This window comes from Pongo abelii, chromosome 22, assembly GCF_028885655.2.
Source record: "Pongo abelii isolate AG06213 chromosome 22, NHGRI_mPonAbe1-v2.0_pri, whole genome shotgun sequence".
Lineage (NCBI taxonomy): Eukaryota > Metazoa > Chordata > Mammalia > Primates > Hominidae > Pongo > Pongo abelii.
The window spans coordinates 32,050,285-32,076,198 of record NC_072007.2 but is presented as its reverse complement, the minus strand read 5'-3'; the positions used below and the strand labels follow the sequence as shown (position 1 = coordinate 32,076,198).

The 25,914-nt window shown below is 36.1% G+C and overlaps 1 non-coding gene across 1 annotated transcript; it reads right to left on the bottom strand.

Moving 5' to 3' along the window:
* Nucleotides 1-1,301: 1,301 nt before the first annotated feature.
* On the bottom strand, nt 1,302-1,442 carry LOC112130544 (U4 spliceosomal RNA). The gene has a single exon (XR_002912793.2). It is a non-coding gene; the product is annotated as a U4 spliceosomal RNA (small nuclear RNA).
* Nucleotides 1,443-25,914: the final 24,472 nt, after the last annotated feature.

Here is a 25,914-nt window from a genome sequence, read left to right as displayed (position 1 = left end):
AATGGGATAATTATCAATAAAGCAAACATTCAAATCTGTTTTCATTTTGATGCTTTTGTACTTTTTCTAGGTTTAGATTAGTTAGCTCTGATAATAATTTATATTTTAAGTGAATTTCATATTAGCAATAGATATCTTCATCCATGACAAAATTGGAATTAGGATTTTCACATGAAATTATTTCATAATTATAATCTCATGTGTGATTTGATTTGATTGGCTGCATGTCCCTTTTTCTTTACTTAAAAGCATCTTGATTCCAAATTTCAGCTTTCATCTTAAAAAAAAAACCAAATTATTATTTTCATGTCAGCTTAAAGAGCACAGCTAATATCTGAAATTTAAAAATCCATATAACAAATGATAGTATTCGTTTAAAAAATTCCAACACCAATCAGCCTTAGCCTGCTCTGTTTCACAAGTAACTTGTATACAAGTTTGCAAAGAAAACATTAATGCATATTTTAGACTGAAAGATTTCAGAATACAGAGACACTCATGGACAGAAATGAAAGTAATCAGGTTTGGTGGCTTAACAATAAACAAAAAAATCATAACAACAAGGATTTCTTGAAAATTTTCATTGTGCTAGCATGTTTACAAAATCGTTTCATGCTTTAATCCATATTGTTCTAATGACAAATTTATAAGAGAGGTATTGTAATTATTTTCATTCCATTGATGAAAAACTAGTGATCTAGAAATGCTGATAACATGCCAGAGATCAAATAAGTAATTCATGATGGAGCTGGGCTTCCAACAAAGGTCTCTCTCCAAAGTCTGTGGAAAATGGTTTCTCTTGATGCCCGAATGAGAAAATATTTGTGAGGAAAAAGGCTTATGTACAAATCAGTGGTAGGGCCAGAAAACGCAATGGCAAAAAAAAAAAAAAAAAAAAAAAACCGTGGGCGGCCTGGAATTATATAATTTGTATATTACAATGTGGATATATATTGTCTTGTGGGGCAGTAAATATGAAACAAAAAACGCAAAATAATTAGACTTGTAAGGGTCTTAGAAGTGTAAATGTCTTAGACTTGTAAGGGTCTGAAGACTTGTAATTTGACTTGTAAGGGTCTTAGAACTGCCTATTGAACCACCGTTAATCACACGGCTTAGACTTGTAAGGATCTTAGAACTGCGTATTGCACCATCGTTAATTACACAGCTGGGCAAGTTAAACAGAGGAGGTTTGTAAAATTAAGTGACCGTACATTCAACACAAAGTTAGATGTAAAGTCCTTCACATGGAGCTAAGTTTTGTTTGTTTGTTTTCGTTTTTTTAAACAAAGATGGTTCATTCTCTGTAGAGACTGTCGAAAATTGCCAATGTCGACCATATTTCAAGTCGTCATGGCCGGGTATTGGGAAAAGTTTTGAATTAGCAATACTCGCGCCTCAGATAAACCTCATCAGCTACGATACTTCCACTGTGCAAAGGTGGAGCTAAGTTTTTACACAGTATAATCACCTAGTAGCTAAATGAAAGAGGATAAGGAAAACTTTAAAATCTATAATTAGGGGTCTTTCGTTTGTATCTCTAAGGAAAAACTGGAATAAGAGAACTAGGACAAAACAACACTAATTGAGATTTTTCCCAGATGTTCTTTTTTTTCCAGGAATGGGCATAAACTGCTTGAGAGTTGAAAACAAGTTTTTCTCAAAACTTGAAATAGGAAATAACAGTAATATAGCTAAGGATCATTCTAAAATAGTCTATACTACTTCCATAATGGATTCATGAGAACAGGAGAAGAAAACTGATTAGCATTAAGATTCTAGAACCTAGAACAGCAGCTCACAAATCTTTTGGTGTCAGGACACCTTTATACCCTTAAATATTATTAATGAATCCACATGTCATTTTTGTGTATAGCTGTCAAAATTTATGGTATTAGGAATTCAAACTTAGCAATATTTAAACTTAGTTATTCTATTCCAGTTATTAATTAACTATAATTACACATGATAGCAAAAATAACTTATTTAAAAAATTACACTTTCCCAAACAAAAATGTTTATTGAGAAGTAGTGGCTTTACATTATATTTTTGTGCATCTCTTTAATGTCCAACTTCCTAGAAGGCAGCTGGATTCTCATAACTGTTTTTATATACAATCTTTTGATATATCATTTAGCTCCTGGAAGACTTCACTGGAAGACTTTATACTCTTGAGATATGGAAAGTGAAAAAATCAGATATCATAATATTATTATGATTTTTTTTAATCTCTAGGACCCTTGTATTGTAACATGGTTCACACTTTGAGAATTGCTTGTCTGGAGCAATGCCCCAGCAGAGAGTAGATGTTAAAGTAACGCTTTTGAATGAATGAATGTAAATCTCAGTGGCAACTTGCCATAAAAGTTTGTCCTTAAATTGCATTCACTGTCATCTTGGGAAATAATCAATTAGACAAGTTCCTGTGTTTAGACTGTCACGTTCATTAAGTCCTCAGGGTTAGAAGTCTTGAGAGCATTGACTAACCTCTGCTGTAATAATCTGGATCTTAGGGCAAGAGAATATGGCTACGGCGAAACGTAAGTGAGATCAAACTTCAACACAAATATCCAGGAAGGACTGTCACAGCTAAAAAGCTCTTTGAACTCTTAACAATAAAACCAGTTAGGGTTCTATCATACAGAATGTAACCCCCAAAGATACCAAAAATCTTATTTTAATATAAAGAATATTGTATTGACAATATACTATATTACCGTGAGTCTAGACACTACATTAAAGTGTGAGATAAATATATATATATATTTAACTTATAAACATATATGCATACATAAATTCTAGCTGTACTTAAAGTAAATTAAGTTAAAATTATTATAAAAATATTATTTAAGATTCGAGACCAAAAGAAAGATTATCATATAGAATCCTCATGAACTTTCTGTTTAAAAATAATGACTTTTTGTTGTGCCATTTACCTTTTTCAATGTAATCTCTTCACTAATATAAAATACCAAAATCTTAATGTCTCATATATCCTGGGAAAGGTGCTTTACTACTTTAACCTTTTCAATATTTTGTAATATGATTGTCATACCTTTCTACTTCACTTACAGTTTACAGCCTTGGTGAACTGTGGGGAAGAAATTAGATTGTCAAGGGAAAAAAATTACAAAATGCTAAAGATTAAAGGCATCAGCTCTAAATATTAAACTGTCTGATTTTATTCATCTTATAAAAGACTTAATAATTTTGGTAGTCATATTTTGGGAGACACTTTGTGCTAAAGAAAGATAACTCTAATATGATATAATTTGGTGGAATACATGCATGTATAAGGGTTTGTGGGTGTTTGTGTTTGGACATGTGTAAGAAAATAGCACTTTATAGAAGAAGGACTATGTTTTATTTGATTGTCAGGCTTGTGCAATAATCTCAAAGCAAGGATTCAAATTTAAATTAACAGAAGAGCAGGCAAAGTTGCTGGGTTGAAGAAATTGAATCTAAGCCTATTCATTCATGGTCGGGGGATGGATGTATAGGTCTATAAAGACCAAAAGACAGCTATATTTGGCTAAATAAAAAACAGAAACTGGATGTGTGTGGTAAATATTACACTTTAGAAAATAATGTAACATTTATATTCATTGCTGAGAAAAGGCTGATATAGTTAGATCAGATAATCTGAAAAAGAGGGCTTGGTTTGAAAGCTTGACACTAGGCTGAAAAGAAGAAAAATAGAGTGGTAGGAAAAGCTGCTCTGTAAGACTAATGCTTCACTTACATCCAAACTCATGGGTTACAACAATATCAGACAAAGAAAGCCTGCACATCTTGCTTGCTCATAAATGCATTTACTTGCACTCTGCGTTCTCTCTTTCTCTACATACATTTGCAGATGTATATATCTATCTTCATTAAAACTCAATCAAAGAGAACATTTGTATTTCTAGCTGAAAAGCAGTTTTCATGTCTTGGTAAGTAAACTACTTTATTGTGTGCATATTATTGCAATGTAACTCAGAGAATGGCATTAGATAAGACATTTCTTTCTGTTTCGTTTAATCCAAGAGATTTTAATGAAAAGGTGAACTAAAATGGATAAGTATAAAGACTTAACAACAGAAAAATTACTTCCCCTAGAAACTTGGATAACCAAAGCATGAGAAGCCAGTGCTTTCTGAAACCTATGCGCCTTCCAGAGCATTTTTAAAAAATTCTCAGATAAATAATGAGCATTTCTAAAAGAATAAGCATTTTCTAAACAATAAAAATAAGTAAACCGTGCTTATTTGTACCTACACTAAAATATAGTAAAGAAAGTTTACTTGTGTACTCCTTTGTTAATCCACAAACGCCTAAGTAAATCATAATCACTTTAATACATGTTAAAATATGAATACAGGTTTTTCTTTTGTAAATTTTGTCATATGAATATTCTGTTGCATATTTTTATGAAATGTATTTATATTAAGTATATATTTTATCATATATGGAGTATAGAACATTTAGTCTTTTCATGCATAAATCACCATTAAAATAATTTGAACCTTAAAGATTCTATCTGGTCCAAATACTGAAGCACAGATATCCATCTTTAAAAAAAAAAAACACAACTGAACTAGTTGGATTGTATGGGAATAATAACAAATAAACAAAGAAAATATGTGTTACCGAAAGCACTGCACTCAGGATACTTCATCTCAGTTCTACCCTCACTGCTACGTCTTCCTCCCATTTTCACTTTCTTTTTATCCTGCAGCTTTATACTACATCTGGACTAATCATCCACTTCTTTGTCCCTTCAGCTAATATTTGAAGATAAATCTCAGTAAGGTAACACATTGCTATAATAATCACAGAGTAATTATCATCATCATTTATTTACTTACTTTTGTCCTTTTTATTAAAAAGAGATAAATTAAGTCACAAAAGAGTCACGTACATTTTAGTAAATTAAATATGTTAAAAATTAGCAAATTTTTAAATTAAAATTTAGTAAATTAAAATACGTTAAAAATTAGCAAATTTTTGTGCAGAGCAAACAGGCCTTAAAAATAAGTTTGCAGAAGGCTGTCGGCAAGAAGGTAAAATACAAAGCCATGCTTTCCCAGACGGCAGATTAATTTCACAACATAAGGAAAAACTATTCCTTATGAGAAATCCAAGAACCAGTTGAGAGGTTCCTGCACTGTAGCACACAAAACCAGCTGCATAGAAGCTGGTAGGAAAATTTGAAGCACCGTCACACTGTTATCTTTCCCCATTGCACAACCTCACCATGTGAAGATAAACCCCAGATCAAAGTTTCTCCCTGGAGAAAAAAAAAAGGAAAAGGAAAAGAGTGGAACATATGTCCAATGTTCTGACTTTCTGGAGGCTGACCAAGTGATACTGACAGAAGATGATCTCAGGTTGGGGGCTGCTGAGAACAAAGATGGTGATTTTTAATAGCATATATTCATTTATCATAGTCCCTTTCTCTCGCTCTGCACAGATCGAGCTTGCAGAAACCTCCATATTCCAGTTTCTCCCTGGAGAGGGAAAGAGTTTGGATGATGTAACCAACATTCCAAATTTTGTGGGGTTGACCCAGGAATTGGCTTCTGTTTTGCCAGTCTCAGAGTGCTAATGATATCAGGTATAATCTGCATGACTGGGGAACACTGAAAAGAGCAACAGCTTGAAGTGTGCACTTACCTCTCACAGCCTGTCCCTCAGCACAGTACCACATGATTGGGAAGAAACCTCACTTCCCAGCTTATGCTAGGGGAGGAAAAGCATCGGACCTGGCATGCAACATTCCAATTTTTCAGCGGGCTGCACCAAGGACTGGCTTCTGTCTCAACTCTCTGGGAACACTGGTAGGAACTATCATACGCTAGATGCCTGAATGCTAAGAACAGGGCAAAAGTTTAGGCTAGTACAAACTCACCCATCAGAGGCCTACTCCCAGCTCAGCATAACAGAGTGAAGAAGACTCCCAGTGACTGGCTTATCTCTGGGGAGAGAAAGATATGACTAACATATTTGTCAAATTTAAAACTTTTTAGGTGGTTGCCTGAGGGAATGAACTCAGTCTCACCTGTCTCAGAGCATAGGTGGATTCTGACACACTGTAGATGCCTGGGGGGTACTGATAACAGGAAAATGAGTTTGTGCATGCTGCTGCTCCAGAAGGCACATGGTACAGCCGATAGATGCCAGAGGAAGCAAGAAATTATACATTTCTAAAAAAAGAAAACAGAAAATCACATTCGAAATGTACATGCACAAGTCCAGAGAGGATGCATACACAGAGAGGTCTTAAAGACCCCATGAATCTCTGGCTAGGCTAATGATGAGTGCCTTCTCCTATATGAGGCCACACTGGGAGGACTTGGAGAGGAGGCCATTGTTCTTATCATCTGTAGATACCAAAACAAGTAGTAAATAAAAATAAAGTAATAAGGAAACATGATCCACACAAAGGAACAAATGAGTTTCTCAGGGTGAAACAAAAGGATGCTAATCATCAACATAAAAGCACATGAAAGCATAAACAAGCTGATAAAGAAAATATATAGACAGCACAAAATGTTATACTATAAAGGTAGTATGTGAATTACTTTTAATCCTAGTATACAAATTAAATGATTAATGTATAAAAATAAAAATAAAAAATGCTAAGGCATAAAACATATAAGAATATGTAACATGTGACATAAATGCAATAAAATGAAGAGTAGGAAGTGTAAAAGTGTAAAGGTTTTGTATGCCATTAAAGTTGTTATTATCTGCTTAAGTATACAGTTATAACTATACAACATTTTGTGTAAACCTATGATAATCATTTAAAAAACTTAGATAAGATACACAAAAGAAAATGAGAAAGGAATCAAATTATATTATTGCAGAAAATTAACTAAAAACAAAGAAAGATAGCAAGAGAGGGAAAGGGAACAGAAGTACAAGGCAGACAGAAAATAATTAACAATTTAATAGCAACATTAAGTACTTTTCTATCAATATTTACTTCACACATAAATGTTTTAAACTCCTCAACTCAAAGGCATAGAATAGTTAAATGCATTTTAAAAACACCGAACAAACAAAAAACAAGAACCAAATATATGCTGTGTACAAGGAGCTCAGTGTAGATTTAAGGACAGTCATAGGCTAAAAGTGAAGGAATGGAAAAACTAGTCCATGCAAATGGTAATCTAAAGAGAACAGAGGCAGCCATATTTATATTAGACAAAACAGAGTTTAAGTCAACCAATATCATAAGAAATAAAGAAAAATATTATGTAATGATTAAAGAGTGAATTCACCATAAAAATAAAAAATTCTTAAATAATATTTACCCAATATCAGAACACCTAAATATGTGATACAAACATTGACAGAACTGAAGTGAGAAGTAGACAGCAATACAATAAAAGTAAAAGATTCCATTACTTCGTTTTCAAAATGGATAAAATATCTGGATAGAAATTTAATGAGAAAACCAAGTATTTGAACAATACTAAAGAGAAAATTGAACTTATAGATACATGGAGACATTTTACAAAACAGCAGCAGAATGAACATTATTTTCAAACACACACAGAATATTCTCCAGTACTGATCATGTTAGGTCTCAAAACAAGCCTTAACAAATTTGAGAAGATTGAAATTATGCCAAGTGTCTTTTATGACCACAGTGGAATAAAATTAGAAATCAAGAGCAGAAGAAAAACTGAACAATTGACAAATCTGTGAAAACTACACAACACACTTGTAACCAATAGTTCAAACATGAAGTTTTTAAAAATTAGAAAATATCTTATCAACATTAGAAAAATCTAACATAATCTAATGTCTTGCAGAAACAATAATTAAAACACAACATAACAATATTTACAACATGCATCAAAGCAGCACTAAGAGAAAAGTTTACGGCAATAAGTACCTACATTTAAAAAAAAGAAGTTTTCAAATAAACTAACTTTACATCCCAAGAGACTAAAAAAGAGAAAACTAAGCTCAAATTAGTAGAAGAAAAAAAATGCAAAGATTAGAGCAGAAATATAAAAAAAGGACAGAAAAACAATAAAAAGAGGTAACAAATTGAGTTGTCTTTTTAAAGACAAGCAAAATTGTCAAATCTTTAGCTATACTAAGAAAAAAAGAGAAGATTCGAGTAAATGGAAATATAAATGAAAGAGACATTGCAACCAGTGCCACAGATATAAAACTGATTATAAGAAACTACTAAGAATAATTATATGTCAACAATGGCGTAACCTAGAAGAAACAGATAAATTCCATGAAAGATGCAACCTACCAACAATGAATCATGAAGAAATAGAAAATTTGAAGAGACTACTAACTATTAAGAATACCAAATTACTAATCAAAAACCTCCCAACAAAAAAGCTAAATTACTTCCGGACTAGATTACTTCAATGGTGAATTTTATAAAATATTTAAAGAAGTACTAATGAGAATCATTCTCAAACTCTTCCAAAGTATTAAAGAGGAAAGAACTTCTCCAAACTCATTCTATGAGGCCAATATTACTCTGATACCGAAGCCAGAAAAAGACACTATCAGAAAACGTAGGTCAAAACACCTTGTAGCAGGATGAGCTGCAGACAAGAACCCATCAGACACCAAATTGTAGAAGGAAAGTGCTTTCCTCAGCTGGGAGCATCAGCAGACTCACATCTCCAAAAACTGAGCTCCCCGAGTGAGCAATTCCTGTCCCTTTTAAGCACTTACAACTCTAAGGGAGTCCATGTGAGAAGGTCGTGATCGATTGAGCAAGCAGGGGGTACATGACTGGGGGCTGCATGCACCTGCACTGGTAATTAGAACAGAACAGAACAGGACAGGGATTTTCACAGTGATTTTCAATGCAATGTCTGTAATCTACAGATAACATAACTGATTATGTCAGGGGTCGATCTTTAACTACCAGGCCCAGGGTGTGGCGCCGAGCTGTCTGCCTGTGGATTTCATTTCTGCCTTTTAGTTTTTACTTCTTTTTTCTTTGGAGGCAGAAATTGAGCATAAGACAATATGAGGGGTGGTCTCCTCCCTTAACTTTATCAGTATAGTTGTAAAATTCGTCAGAATACTAGCCAACCAAATTCCAGAGAGAGAACACTTAAAGAATCATACAGCATGACTAAGTAGAATTTATCCCCAAGATGCAAATATGCATTAACATATAAACATTAGTTAATTTGATACATTGCATTAACAGAATGAATGCTAAAAATCACATGGTCATTTTACAGATGCAGAAAGAAAAAAATGACAAAATGTAACGCCCTTTTATGATTAAAAAAATTTCCAGCAAATGTTGTATAAAAAGAAATTGCCTCAAAATAATAAAGGCCACCTTCAAAAGCCTCTGGCTAATATTATATTCAAAGATGAAAAACCCTGAAAGCTTTTCCTCTAAAATCAGATACAAGAATGTCTACTCTTGTACTTCTATTAAACATAGTACAAAAAGTCCAAGCTAGTGCTATTAGACAAGAAAAAGAAACAAAGCACATCCCAATTTGAGAAGAAATAAGTGAAATTAACTCTGCTTACAGATGACATAATCTTGTATGTAGAAAATTCTGAAGATTCCACCAGCAAAACTTGCCAGTTTAATAAATGTGTTCAGTAAATTTACAGGGTAGAAATCAACATACAAAAATCAATTTTGTTTCTACACACTAACAACAAACTGTTTTGAAAGAAATTTTAAAAGATAATCCCATTTACCATAGCATCAAAAAATAAAACACTTAGAAATACATTTAACCAAGGAATAAAAAATGTATAATTGGAAAACTATAATGTACTGATGAAAGAAATTGTAGGATACACAAATAATTGAAAAAGTATCCCATGTTCATAGATTGGAAGTATTATATTTTTTAAAATGTTCATACTACCCAAAGTAACCTACAGATTTAATGCAGTTTCTTTCAAAATCTCTACTTAAAAAATAGAATAAAGAGACTTTAAATTAGTATGAAACAATAAAAATGCTGAGTGGAGAAAACAATCTTGATAAAGAACAAAACTAAAGCAAACACTTTTTCTTATTTCAAAGCATTCTTCAAAGTTGCAGGAACTGAAACAGTATGATACTAGCATGCAGACAAACATATTGACCAATGGGACAGAGTGAAGAGGCTAGAAATTAATCCATGCATGTACAGTCAACTGACTTTTGAAAATGATGCCATAAATGCACAATAGGAAAATAATAGTATTTTCAATATATAGCATATGAAAAAGCAGATATCAACATGGAAAAAAATGAAAGTGGACATTTATCTTACATATGACCTAAAAATCAAGTCAAAGTGGATTAAAGATGTCAACTTAAGACCTGAACTGCAAAATTCCTAGAAGAATACATAGGAAAAAGCTTCCAGGCATTGGTCTTAGCAAGGACTTATTGGCTATGAGAGTAAAAACACAAGCAAGAAAAGTAAAAGTAGGCTGGTGGTATAACACCAAACTAAAAATCTTCTGCATGGCAAAGAAAACAATCAATAAAATGAGAAAAACTAATTGCCTAACATTTATCTGATAAGAGGTTATTATCCAAAATATATAAGGGACCCCTATAAACTCAACAGCAAAACATAATAAAAACAAAGAATAACCACCAAATCCACATAAGTAACCCAATTAAATAATGGGCCAAAGACTTAAATCAGTATTTCTCCAAATAAGACAGACATATGGCCACCAGTTATATGAATTTTGATCAACATCACTGATAACCAGGGAAATAAAAATCCAATTCACAATAAGACATCATCTCATATTGTTAGAATAATTATCTAAATCAATAAATATTGGTGGGTTTGTGGAGCAATTAAATGTTTTTTTTTTTGTAGTTGAAATGTAAAATGGTATGGATACTACAAAAAGTAGTATGAAATACTCTTAAAACGTTAATAATAGAATAACCATATAACCCAGCAATCCTACATCTGGGTATACATTCAAAGAGATTGATACCAGGATCCTGAAGATATATTTTCTTTTCCGTATTCATTTCAGCATTAATTACAATAGTCAAGCTGTGGAAAAGATTAAAATGCCTATGGACTGATAATTGGATAAAGAAATTATGGTGTATACATCAAATAGAATACTATTCAGCCTTGAAAGAAATTCTGTGATCTGTGACAACATGAATGTACATCAGGGACATTACGGTAAGAGAAATAAGCCAGTAACAGAAGGACAAATACTGCATGATACCTTTTATGCAGATACGTATGTTGGGAGCAAGCCCCCCAAAATCTGGCCATAAACTGGCCCCAAAACTGGCCATAAACACAATCTCTGCAGCACTGTAGCATGTTCATAATGGCCCTAACGCCCACGCTGGAAGTTTGTGGGTTTACCGGAATGAGGGCAAAGAACACCTGCCCCGCCCAGGGCGGGAAACCTCTTAAAGGCATTCTTAAGCCACAAACAATAGCATGAGCAATCTGTGCCTTAAGGACATGCTCCTGCTGCAGTTAACTAGCCCAACCTATTCCTTTAATTCGGCCCATCCCTTCATTTCCCATAAGGAATACTTTTAGTTAATTTAATATCTATAGAAACAATGCTAATGACTGGTTTGCTGTTAATAAATATGTGGGTAAATCTCTGTTAGGGGCTCTCAGCTCTGAAGGCTGTGAGACCCCAGATTTCCCACTTCACACCTCTATATTTCTGTGTGTGTGTCTTTAATTCCTCTAGTGCCACTGGGTTAGGGTCTCCCCCACCGAGCTGGTCTTGGCAACTACATGATACCTTTTCTGAAGATATGTATTTTATGCATGATACCTTTTATGAGATAATGGAAATAGTCAAATTCATAGAAGCAGAAAATAGAATGGCAACTTACACTGTATGAGAGGAGAAAGAAATGACTAGTTGCTCTTCAAATGGTATAAAGTTTCAGTTAAGGAAGATGAACAAATTCTGGAGATCTTCTCTACAACATAGTGCTTATAGTAAACATACCGTACTGTACAATTCAAAATTTGTTAAGAAGATAGATATCATGTGTGGCCTTACCACAATAAAAAATAACTAATAAATAAAATGAAAACAAAAGAAAGTTTTCATTGGGCTTATATTCTAGAAACATAAAAATTGTGAAAATGTTAAGTGAAAATAATTTAACTAATGTTTTCAGACTTTTTTCTATTTTTCAAAAATTGCACCTTGCTCTACAAGGCAATTGAAATTCTGTTCCTTCTCTTTCTGTTGTGTGTGTCCTTGGTGCTGGAAACAGAGTTTTAGGGCATCCCACAGTGCAAGAGATTCAATAATTTTTCCAAAGCACCGTCTAACTGAGGAGTCAAAGTGCTTCTTTGCTGGAGCTGAGAGAGACTGGCGAGAGACAATCATCTCCCTTTGATATTGTTTGGCTCTTTGTCCCCACCCAAATCTTATGTTGAATTATAATTCTGATCATAAAAAGTGTATGTCACTTCCGCCCTTCACTCTCTCTCCTGCCACCATGTGAAGACATGCTTGTTTCTCCTTTACTCTTCTGCCATGATTGTAAGTTTCCTGAGGCCTCTCCAGCCATGCCTCCTGTACAGCCTGTGGAACTATGAATCAATTAAACTTCTTTTCTTTATAAATGACCCAGTCTTAGGTAGTTCTTTATAGCAATGTAAGAACAGACTAATACACCTTTCTACATTTTTTGCTTCCTTGGCTCTTTCCAGCCTAGAAATACTAACAGTTCAGATAGCTCTGCAGTCTCATATAGGGAAAGTCCTTCTCAGCCTGAACTTGAGAAGAGAAAATGATAGTAAAAGATAACTTCCCCAAAGGCACTGTGGCTTCCATGGAGAAATCCAGATACTCTACCTCTTGCCCATCTTAAATGTAGCCAGCACAGAATACCCACCCTCCATGGCTTCTTCTGCTAATGCCCTAATTTTCACTCCCACAGCTGTATCTAACCAGAAGCCAGAGGATACAATAACCCATATAGAATATGAAAGCCAGGGTTCCAGAGCACAGAGCATAGTGAAAGAAAGTACAGAGTAAAATCAAGTGGAGTAGAAGGTAAATGAAACATGGGGACCACACTAGGGATAGAAACACTCTGGCATAAAAATATTTTTTCTTCTATTATGCAATAAAATCTCCCTCTTATAAAATTGCTTTACTCTCCCTTGGTAAAGGGCATAAAAAGGAGGAAGCAATCTCATAGATTCTGGAACAAGGATAGGGATGACTCGCTTCAGAATCCTTTGAGTGATGTTACTTAACTGTTTCTTGACCTTGAATGACAAAAGCACAATTTTACGGTAGACTTCATTTTCTATTGAGTCAGATTGATGAAAAAGCACGCTATTTTTTTCTCTGACAACCATCATTTGTATTCCCATAAAGAGTCTCTTCAAAATTTCAGAAAACTGAATGAGTCTTTGCTGTCAGGAAAAGAGCAATTTGTGAAATGATAGCTGCAATAATTTTGAAGACTCTATATAGACGTTGGTCAACTATTCATGCATAGGGTGGGGAAAATGAGAACCAAGAAGTTCTTTTTCTATCTCGGCCAGGGTTCACTTACTAAATGAGTTTCTTTGTGCCTTGGCAGTTGAGTCTGCCCAGCTGGATGTAATTAAGTGGATAGTTGAGCCAGAGAGATCTCATCAACAGAAATACCTTCACTGTCCACAAAGCAGGGATTTAAACTATATTAACTATGAATGTGCCCCTTAAAACTTTAAATACAAAATCATATTGCATCATAATGAAATACCTTCACTGTCCACAAAGCAGGAATTTGTACTATGATGACTATGAATATGCCTCTTACAACTTTAAAAACAAAAATTGTAATGTATGATTTAAATACAAATAATATTGTTTTCTTGGCTTTGCCATTAAAAGTAATGGCAAAACCCGCAATCATTTTTGCACCTAGAGTCAGTAACAGTTCAATAGAGATAATTAGTTTAAAACAGATGTTAAAATGTTGGATATATCAAAGGGTTGCTAAAGAGTGGAGACTAATAGAATTTCAACTTCGCAACACCCATGGTACTTTCACAAGTAAAGACTTTAGATCCATTAATTAAATTTACTTCCCATATTTTAGAATTATGAATTCAAAGTTTAGATAAATATTTTTAGAAAGGAAAGTCAAGTCACTTATTTTTTACAACTCTAGAAGCATGCAAATGCACTATGCTTGCAGCATTATAAGGGCAGAAAACCAACCTCTCTATTCATCAAAGTAGATTTAGGAACCGTCATACTATCACCTCATCAATGGTCTTCATTACGTATTTGTTGAATAAATGAATGAAAGGAAAAAAATGAAGAAAGAAAATACCATCTTGTCACATCCAAAAGAGTAAAATTTGTCTCTTTTAAAAAATTATTTGCTGCATCCCCAGAATCTAGATCAATACTTTGCACATACAAGTGATCAGTAAATACACGTTGAATAAACAAGTCCTAGATTATCTATTTATGCCTTAGTGAATCCACTGTTTAGGTTACTGTATGAAAAGTTTATGTATTTGTTGATCTGAAGCTGCTGGAGATATAGCTTTATGTTGCAATTTGCTCTGATTTTTTTTCATGCTCTGTTTTGAATGAATCTGGCTATTTGACTTCTTCAGTTTATTCTCAATCCTTATATTCCCCTTAGTGGAAGAAAATAACAGGTCAGAAACCTTTATTGTTTAATGGTTTGTAATGTTTTCTTGGAGTTGCTCTGTTGGCAATATCTGTTTCAGTTACATAAATGAGAGTCTGGAAAAGCAGAAAAACAATTGATTGAGGGTTTCTCTGAGACAGCTGCAGCCTTGTTTTACATTGTTCTTATTTAAAATGTGAAAGAATTGTAGTTCTGCCAGGTCCAACATACAAGTATTTCTAGGAAAGACATTTTGTACTTTCAGAAACCAAAGCATAATTTTAATGGACTTTAATGCATTTTAAATGTTTATAAAGTTATGTCATATTATTTTGCATATAATTACCACTTTTGATATTTCAGACTATCATTCACGGATAACAAGAAAGAAACAAATACTCAGTACTTTCCTGAATTAAGTTGCTAATTTTTTTTTTCCATTACAGCAAAGAAAATAAACACATAAATAAATAAGGATAGTTATATCAAATGATATGTTCTGTTATTAAGCAATATTCTCTTATTCTGAAAATTCATGCTGTTTTTCTTGAGTTACTTTCCAAACCAAATATCTTCATAAACATGCTAATATAAAAATATTCATCAGAGATCAAAAATACCATTTATTCTTGGCATTGGTTTCAGTTTTGGAGCATTAACTCAAATATGTAGAAATTAACTATTTTTCTCCATAACTGTTTAACTTTCTCATAATTTACCATTCACACTCAGTATCCAGAAAACAAGCATCATACCTAGTGAAATTCATGTAAATTAACAATCACTTCTGATTTATCTCAGTAACTCACAGATTTACTCAGTCTCTCCTTTTGTCTCTTTTTAAAATTATTTGCTGCATCCCCAGAGTCTAGACCAATATTTGGCACATACCAGGTGATCAGTAAATACATGTCGTATAAACAAGAACTAGATTATGTCTATTAAGTGGTAAATACTTGGTCTTCCAGAATTTTTGAATGCTCCCTTTATCCAAAGGTACACTCTAGTTCATTAACATTTTTCTCTGTGCTTTGTCTCTATCCTTACTGCATCTACTGCTGGAGTACCCAAAGTATCTTCCCCTGCTGGCACAGAATCTCCTTTTTTTTTTTTTTTGAGACAGAGTCTTGCTCTGTGTCCCAGGCTGGAGTGCAGTGGCGTGATCTCCGCTCATTGCAAGCTCCACCTCCCGGGTTCACGCCATTTTCCTGCCTCAGCCTCCCGAGCAGCTGAGACCACAGGCGCCCGCCGCTACACCTGGCTAATTTTTTTGTATTTTTAGTAAAGACGGGGTTTCACCGTGCTAGCCAGGATGGTCTTGATTTCCTGACCTCGTGATCCGCCAGCCTCGGCCTCCCAAAGAATCTCCTTTTAAGATAACATTCTGGGGAGGAGCCAAGATGGCCGAATAGGAACAGCTCCGGTCTACAGCTCCCAGCGCGAGCGACGCAGAAGACGGGTGATTTCTGCATTTCCATCTGAGGTACCGTGTTCATCTCACTAGGGAGTGCCAGACAGTGGGCGCAGGTCAGTGGGTGAGTGCACCGTGCACCAGCCTAAGCAGGGGCGAGGCATTGCCTCACTCGGGAAGCGCAAGGGGTCAGGGGGTTCCCTTTCCAGGGGTGACAGACGGCACCTGGAAAATCGGGCCACTCCCACCCGAATACTGTGCTTTTCCGATGGGCTTAGGAAACTGTGCGCCAGGAGAGTATAGCCCACACCTGGCTCAGAGGGTCCTACGCCCACAGAGTCTCGCTGATTGCTAGCACAGCAGTCTGAGATCAAACACCAAGTCTGCAGCGAGGCTGGGGGAGGGGCGCCCGCCATTGCCCAGGCTCGCTTAGGTAAACAAAGCAGCCTGGAAGCTTGAACTGGGTGGAGCCCACCACAGCTCAAGGAGGCCTGCCTGCCTCTGTAGGCTCCACCTCTGGGGGCAGGACACAGACAAACAAAAAGACAGCAGTAACCTCTGCAGACTTAAATGTCCCTGTCTGACAGCTGTGAGGAGAGCAGTGGTTTTCCCAGCACGCAGCTGGAGATCTCAGAACGGGCAGACTGCCTCCTCAATTGGGTCCCTGACCCCTGACCCCCGAGCAGCCTAACTGGGAGTCACCCCCCAGCAGGGGCAGACTGACACCTCACACGGCCGGCCAGGTACTCCAACAGACCTGCAGCTGAGGGTCCTGTCTGTTAGAAGGAAAACTAACAAAAAGAAAGGACATCCACACCAAAAACCCATCTGTACATCACCATCATCAAAGACCAAAAGTAGATAAAACCACAAAGATGGGGAAAAAACAGAGCAGAAAAACTGGAAACTCTAAAAAGCAGAGTACCTCTCCTCCTCCAAAGGAACGCAGTTCCTCTCCAGCAACGGAACAAAGCTGGACGGAGAATGACTTTGACGAGCTGAGAGAAGAAGGCTTCAGAGGATCAAATTACTCCGAGCTACGGGAGGATATTCAAACCAAAGGCAAAGAAGTTGAAAACTTTGAAAAAAATTTGGAAGAATGTATAACTAGAATAACAAATACAGAGAAGTGCTTAAAGGAGCTGATGGAGCTGAAAACCAAGGCTCAAGAACTACGTGAAGAATGCAGAAGCCTCAGGAGCCGATGCGATCAAATGGAAGAAAGGGTATCGGCCCTGGAAGATGAAATGAATGAAATGAAGCGAGAAGGGAAGTTTAGAGAAAAAAGAATAAAAAGAAACGAGCAAAGCCTCCAAGAAATTTGGGACTATGTGAAAAGACCAAATCTACGTCTGATTGGTGTACCTGAAAGTGATGGGGAAAATGGAAACAAGTTGGAAAACACTCTGCAGGATATTATCCAGGAGAACTTCCCCAATCTAGCAAGGCAGGCCAACATTCAGATTCAGGAAATACAGAGAACGCCACAAAGATACTCCTCGAGAAGAGCAACTCCAAGACACATAATTGTCAGATTCACCAAAGTTGAAATGAAGGAAAAAATGTTAAGGGCAGCCAGAGAGAAAGGTCAGGTTACCATCTAAGGGAAGCCCATCAGACTAACAGCGGATCTCTCAGCAGAAACCCTACAAGCCAGAAGAGAGTGGGGGCCAATATTCAACATTCTTAAAGAAAAGAATCTTCAACCCAGAATTTCATATCCTGCCAAACTAAGCTTCATAAGTGAAGGAGAAATAAAATACTTTACAGACAAGCAAATGCTGAGAGATTTTGTCACCACCAGGCCTGCCCTAAAAGAGCTCCTGAAGGAAGCACTAAACATGGAAAGGCACAACTAGTACCAGCCACTGCAAAATCATACCGAAATGTAAAGACCATCGAGACTAGGAAGAGACTGCATCAACTAACGAGCAAAATAACCAGCTAACATCATAATGACAGGATCAAATTCACACATAACAATATTAACTTTAAATGTAAATGGACTAAATGCTCCAATTAAAAGACACAGGCTGGCAAATTGGATAAAGACTCAAGACCCATCAGTGTGCTGTATTCAGGAAACCCATCTCATGTGCAGAGACACACATAGGCTCAAAATAAAAGGATGGAGGAAGATCTACCAAGCAAATGGAAAAGAAAAAAAGGCAGGGGTTGCAATCCTAGTCTCTGATAAAACAGACTTTAAACCAACAAAGATCAAAAGAGACAAAGAAGGCCATTACATAATGGTAAAGGGATTAATTCAACAAGAAGAGCTAACTATCCTAAATATATATGCACCCAATACAGGAGCACCCAGATTCGTAAAGCAAGTCCTGAGTGACCTACAAAGAGACTTAGACTCCCACACATTAATAATGGGAGACTTTAACACCCCACTGTCAACATTAGACAGATCAACGAGACAGAAAGTCAACAAGGATACCCAGGAATTGAACTCAGCTCTGCACCAAGAAGACCTACTAGACATCTACAGAACTCTCCACCCCAAATCAACAGAATATACATTTTTTTCAGCACCACACCACACCTATTCCAAAATTGACCATATACTTGGAAGTAAAGCTCTCCTCAATAAATGTAAAAGAACAGAAATTATAACAAACTATCTCTCAGATCACAGTGCAATCAAGCTAGAACTCAGGATTAAGAATCTCACTCAAAACCACTCAACTACATGGAAACTGAACAACCTGCTCCTGAATGACTACTGGGTACATAACGAAATGAAGGCAGAAATAAAGATGTTCTTTGAAACCAACGAGAACCAAGACACAACATACCAGAATCTCTGGGATGCATTCACAGCAGTGTGTAGAGGGAAATTTATAGCACTAAATGCCCACAAGAGAAAGCAGGAAAGATCCAAAATTGACACCCTAACATCACAATTAAAAGAACTAGAAAAGCAAGAGCAAACACATTCAAAAGCTAGCAGAAGGCAAGAAATAACTAAAATCAGAGCAGATCTGAAGGAAATAGAGGCACAAAAAACCCTTCAAAAAATAAATGAATCCAGGAGCTGGTTTTTTGAAAGGATCAACAAAATTGATAGACCGCTAGCAAGATTAATAAAGAAAAAAAGAGAGAAGAATCAAATAGAGATGCAATAAAAAATGATAAAGGGGATATCACCACCGATCCCACAGAAATACAAACTACCATCAGAGAATATTACAAACACCTCTACGCAAATCAACTAGAAAATCTAGAAGAAATGGATAAATTCCTCAACACATACACCCTCCCAAGACTAAACCAGGAAGAAGTTGAATCTCTGAATAGACCAATAACAGGAGCTGAAATTGTGGCAATAATCGATAGCTTACCAACCAAAAAAAGTCCAGGACCAGATGGGTTCACAGCCGAATTCTACCAGAGGTACAAGGAGGAGCTGGTACCATTCCTTCTGAAACTATTCCAATCAATAGAAAAAGAGGGGATCCTCCCTAACTCATTTTATGAGGTCAGCATCATCCTGATACCAAAGCCTGGCAGAGACAAAACAAAAAAAGAGAATTTTAGACCAATATCCTTGATGAACATTGATGCAAAAATCCTCAATAAAATACTGGCAAACAGAATCCAGCAGCACATCAAAAAGCTTATCCACCATGATCAAGTGGGCTTCATCCCTGGGATGCAAGGCTGGTTCAATATACGCAAATCAATAAATGTAATCCAGCATATAAACAGAACCAAAGACAAAAACCACATGATTATCTCAATAGATGCAGAAAAGGCCTTTGACAAAATTCAACAACCCTTCATGCTAAAAACTCTCAATAAATTAGGTATTGATGGGACATATCTCAAAATAATAAGAGCTATTTATGACAAACCCACAGCCAATATCATACTGAATGGGCAAAAACTGGAAGCATTCCCTTTGAAAACTGGCACAAGACAGGGATGCCCTCTCTCACCACTTCTATTCAACATAGTGTTGGAAGTTCTGGCCAGGGCAATTAGGCAGGAGAAGGAAATAAAGGGTATTCAATTAGGAAAAGAGGAAGTCAAATTGTCCCTGTTTGCAGATGACATGATAGTATATCTAGAAAACCTCATTGTCTCAGCCCAAAATCTCCTTAAGCTGATAAGCAACTTCAGCAAAGTCTCAGGATACAAAATCAGTGTACAAAAATCACAGGCATTCTTATACATCAATAACAGACAAACAGAGAGCCAAATCATGAGTGAACTCCCATTCACAATTGCTTCAAAGAGAATGAAATACCTAGGAATCCAACTTACAAGGGATGTGAAGGACCTCTTCAAGGAGAACTACAAACCACTGCTCAAGGTAATAAAAGAGGATACAAACAAATGGAAGAACATTCCATGCTCATGGGTAGGAAGAATCAATATCATGAAAATGGCCATCCTTCCCAAGGTAATTTACAGATTCAATGCCATCCCCATCAAGCTACCAATGACTTTCTTCACAGAATTGGAACAAACTACTTTAAAGTTCATATGGAACCAAAAAAGAGCCCGCATCGCCAAGTCAATCCTAAGCCAAAAGAACAAAGCTGGAGGCATCACGCTACCTGACTTCAAACTATACTACAAGGCTACAGTAACCAAAACAGCATGGTACTGGTACCAAAACAGAGATATAGATCAATGGAACAGAACAGAGCCATCAGAAATAATGCCACATATCTACAACTATCTGATCTTTGACAAACCTGACAAAAACAAGAAATGGGGAAAGTATTCCCTATTTAATAAATGGTGCTGGGAAAACTGGCTAGCCATATGTAGAAAGCTGAAACTGGATCCCTTCCTTACACCTTATACAAAAATCAATTCAAGATGGATTAAAGACTTAAATGTTAGACCTAAAACTATAAAAACCCTAGAAGAAAACCTAGGCATTACCATTCAGGACATAGGCATGGGCAAGGACTTCATGTCTAAAACACCAAAAGCAATGGCAACAAAAGCCAAAATTGACAAATGGGATCTAATTAAACTAAAGAGCTTCTGCACAGCAAAGGAAACTACCATCAGAGTGAACAGGCAACCTACAAAATGGGAGAAAATTTTCACTACCTACTCATCTGACAAAGGGCTAATATCCAGAATCTATAATGAACTCCAACAAATTTACAAGAAAAAAACAAACAACCCCATCAAAAAGTGGGCGAAGGACATGAACAGACACTTCTCAAAAGAAGACATTTATGCAGCCAAAAAACACATGAAAAAATGCTCACCATCACTGGCCATCAGAGAAATGCAAATCAAAACCACAATGAGATACCATCTCACACCAGTTAGAATGGCAATCATTAAAAAGTCAGGAAACAACAGGTGCTGGAGAGGATGTGGAGAAATAGGAACACTTTTACACTGTTGGTGGGACTGTAAACTAGTTCAACCCTTGTGGAAGTCAGTGTGGCGATTCCTCAGGGATCTAGAACTAGAACTTCCATTCGACCCAGCCATCCCATTACTGGGTATATACCCAAAGGCCTATAAATCATGCTGCTATAAAGACACATGCACACGTATGTTTATTGCGGCATTATTCACAATAGCAAAGACTTGGAACCAACCCAAATGTCCAACAATGATAGACTGGATTAAGAAAATGTGGCACATATACACCATGGAAAACTATGCAGCCATAAAAAATGATGAGTTCATGTCCTTTGTAGGGACATGGATGAAACTGGAAATCATCATTCTCAGTAAACTATCGCAAGAACAAAAAACCAAACACCGTATATTCTCACTCATAGGTGGGAATTGAACAATGAGAACACATGGACACAGGAAGGGGAACATCACACTTCGGGGGCTGTTGTGGGGTGGGGGGACGGGGGAGGGATAGCATTGGGAGATATACCTAATGCTAGATGACGAGTTGGTGGGTGCAGCGCACCAGCATGGCACATGTATACATATGTAACTTACCTGCACATTGGGCACATGTACCATAAAACCTAAAGTATAATAATAATAATAATAATAATAATAATAAAAATTAAAAAAAAAGAAATTTAAAAATTAAAAAAAAAAAAAAAGATAACATTCTGTTCTCAGCTCCACGCAAACTTGTACAGACCTTCAGGTAACTCACTGCATCAATACTATAAGCTCTCTCTCATGTATTTTTTTGGAGGGGGTGTGGATTTGAAGTGGGGCTGACAATAATTTCAGAATTCCATCCCACGTCCTATAAAAACAAAACAGAAGGGTAGTGACAGTCATGGAGGGGGAAGAGTAGGGTGTATATAGAATGAGGAATGTTAACAAACTTGGAGGATTTTCTGTCCTGCGATTTCCAACCCCTTTGCATCATTTAGATCTCTCCCATTTTGTGAAGTTTTCTCTAGGGTTCCAAATGGGAAATAGGAAAGTAATCCTCTTTGCTATTTTAATCCATAAGCCTATGATGGTTAAGATATTTTTAATACCGAAGACTTCCAGATGCTAAGACCTAAGCCTCAAAATGGATTAATGTCCTTTCAGAAAAGTTTCTTGTATAGTTATTTTATTGTGACCATTATGTTGCATCACAATCGCAAAACCTGATTACCATTAGTATTAGCTCAGGAATTTGAGTGCTCTAGCTGATATAAGCTAGGTTGGCTGTGAGGATCTGCTTGTTGGGTGTTGGTTAGATTTGTGTTGATCTATGATAGTTTTGGTGAAGAAATCTAATGCTTCTCTACTCTGGCCCATATATTTCTAATGCTTTACCTTGGACTAGCCTAGGCATGTCCTCCTCATGTTGACAGCAGAGGAAAAGTGCAGTACCTGAAATACTAAACTATTCTTCCTTGTCTCTATGTCATGCTTGCTAACATGTGATATAGATACACAATGAAATACTCTTTACCCATAAAATCATGTCTTTTGCAGCAACATAGATGGAGTACGATTTACCCATAAAAATTATAAAATTATGTCTTTTGTAGTAATGAGGATGGAATTGATGACCACTATCTTAGAGAAACAACTCAGAAACACAAAGCCAAATACTGTATGTTCTCATTTATAAGCGGGAGTTAAATAATATGTACACATGGTCATAGCATGTGGAATAATAGGTACCGGAGATTCAGAATGTTGACAGTGTTGGAGGGGTGTGAGGGAGAAAAAATTACTTAATGGGTACTATGTACATTATTTGGGTGATGGTTACACTAAAAGCCCAGACTTCACCACTATGCAATATATCCATGTAATTAAACTGCACTTATACCCTTATATTTATACAAAAAAAAAGTTAATCGAGTGACTGAGCTCAGAATCAAGGGGCAGTGCAGAAAGCCTTGCCCATTATAGACCACACTTTTAAGGTTGCACGTGAAAGTGTATAGACACAAGAAAGAGCAAAGGGTAATAGCCGGTAGTGCCATCAACTTAGCAAATGCTTTACCTTTTGGGATAGAAATATGTCCATAATTCCTGAATCTTTTATCCATAATTATTCACTTTATAGCACTATGCCCAATGACTTTTATGCTGTATTTTTTCAAAAAAAGGGAAGTCATTAAGTGTGGAGACAGACCATATTTTTCTTTCTACTTTTAATGAAAATGTTATCAGCTTGACGATAGTGAAGTGACTTATTTTGGGGGAAAATGTGTCTATTTTCTCGTCCACCCGTAAACAAATGTAATGTATTCTGTGGCAAAAGATTCAAAGTGGTCTTCATGATTCTACTCTTCTTTCTCTACATTCTCCACATAGCAGTGAAAATTCTTCTTAAAACACAATTCTTTTTTTTTTTTGTCATTTGGTCTCAATACTCTAGCACCTTAAATATTAAATACAATTTAAAATTCTTACCATAATTCACATGAGGCCTTTCAGGATTCCATCTATATGTGTTTCCTCAGCTTCGTTTTCTATCAGGTTCCTCTGTTATTAAACTTTTATTTCTATAATCATACCGAACTGATGTAATACAACTATATCAATGCTATTTTGGCTTTCTCAACTTTTTTTCTTCCTAGGTAATTATTCTCCAAAAATTCACATAATTATCTCTCCACTTATTCAGGTCTCTGTCTTAATAGGAATTAATTGAAAATACCCCTCCTAAGTACCATATAAAATAGACTTTCATGATTCTCTATCTCATTACCATGCTTTGATTTATTTAGAGTACTTACCACTGTAATTAAATTCATTTCATAGTCTATTTATTATCCATATTCTCCTCTAGTCAGTAAACTCTGTTAGAAAAAAATAGCTTTTCTTATTTAAAACTTTTTTTCTAGTACCTATAACAGTGGCATATACATGTTTACTAAATTATGTCTTTGATGAATAAATAAATTAATCAAACACAAAGGGCAATGAACCTTTTGTTTTATAGGTAAAAATATCTTGCTACAAATTTATTTATGCTTTGATGGTAAGTTTGAAGGATTAGGGAAACAGAACTAATCAGGACGTATATGCAGAGAGCAAGGAAAAAAAAAGAACACCATTGTGTGTTTAATACACAACATTTGAAATAATTCTATTAGGTAGGTATTTGCCCTGCTTTTGGAAGAGGAAACTGTAGTATAAGAAGATTGAATGACAGGCTGGGCACGGTGGCTCATGCCTGTAATCCCAGCACTTTGGGAGGCTGAGGCAGGCAGATCACAAGGTCAGGAGATCGAGACCATCCTGGCTAACACGGTGAAACCCCGTCTCTACTAAAAATACAAAAAAAAAAAATTAGCCGGGCGTGGTGGCGGGCGCCTGTAGTCCCAGCTACTCAGGAGGCTGAAGCAGGAGAATGGCGTGAACCCGGGACGCGGAGCTTGCAGTGAGCTGAGATTGTGCCACCGCACTCCAGCCTGGGTGACAGAGCAAGACTCCATCCCCCACCCCCCAGCCCCAAAAAAGAAGGTTGAATGAATGACATGACTAAGTTATCGAAATGTAATTTTTTTGATGATATACAAAACCAGTGGTGGCTCAGGCCTGTAATCCCAGCACTTCGGGAGGTCAAGGTGGGTGGATCACTTGAGGTCAGGAGTTCCAGACCAGCCTGGCCAATATGGTGAAACCCCGTCTCTACTAAAAACACAAAAAATTAGCTGGGTGTGGTGGCTGGCACCTGTAATCCCAGCTACTGAGGAGGCTGAGGTAGGACAATTGCTGGAACCTGGGAGGTGGAGGTGGCAGTGAGCTGAGATCCTGCCACTGAACTCCAGCCGGGGCAACAGCGTGAAACTCCATCTCAAAAAAACACGAAATACAAAACCAGTTTCTGTGATTTTTTTATTTCTGTTTGGCTAGAAATACCCCCGGTTGTGTTGCTCAGATCCTTTTAGTAAGCTTATATGTACTTATAATACAGGGATACAAAAATATGTAGATAGATACATCATAGAAAGATAGGCAAATAAATGATAGGTGGATGATAGATAGATACTAATAAATAAACTAAAAGTCTACCAAAGACATTTTTAGGCAATTTTCAATATTACTCAAAATAGTCTGTGTTGAATTTTCAACTATTTAGACTGGGTATACAGTTCACTACTCATATTTTATTCATGCCAAAATTATTTAGTTCTCCTTAAAAGTTACACATATATGAAAACCTAAGATAATGATGCAAAGTAGCTCATATTTAAGTGATATAGACAGATCACATTCTTTTCTTCTATTTTGTTTATCTACTGATTGACATGATGCATATTTACAGCATTCCTAGAAAAAGTGTAAATAAATATTTAAATATTTACAGTCTAACAAAAAGTTGAAAATGTACTCAATAACAAGCAAAGACAAGAAAAGTTTAGATAATTATTTAGAAGAATGGAGAGTGTCACAAAAAATATATTTTGTGAGGATAATTTTTTGCAACATTTATTTTAATGTTGTGGGAATTCATTTCAA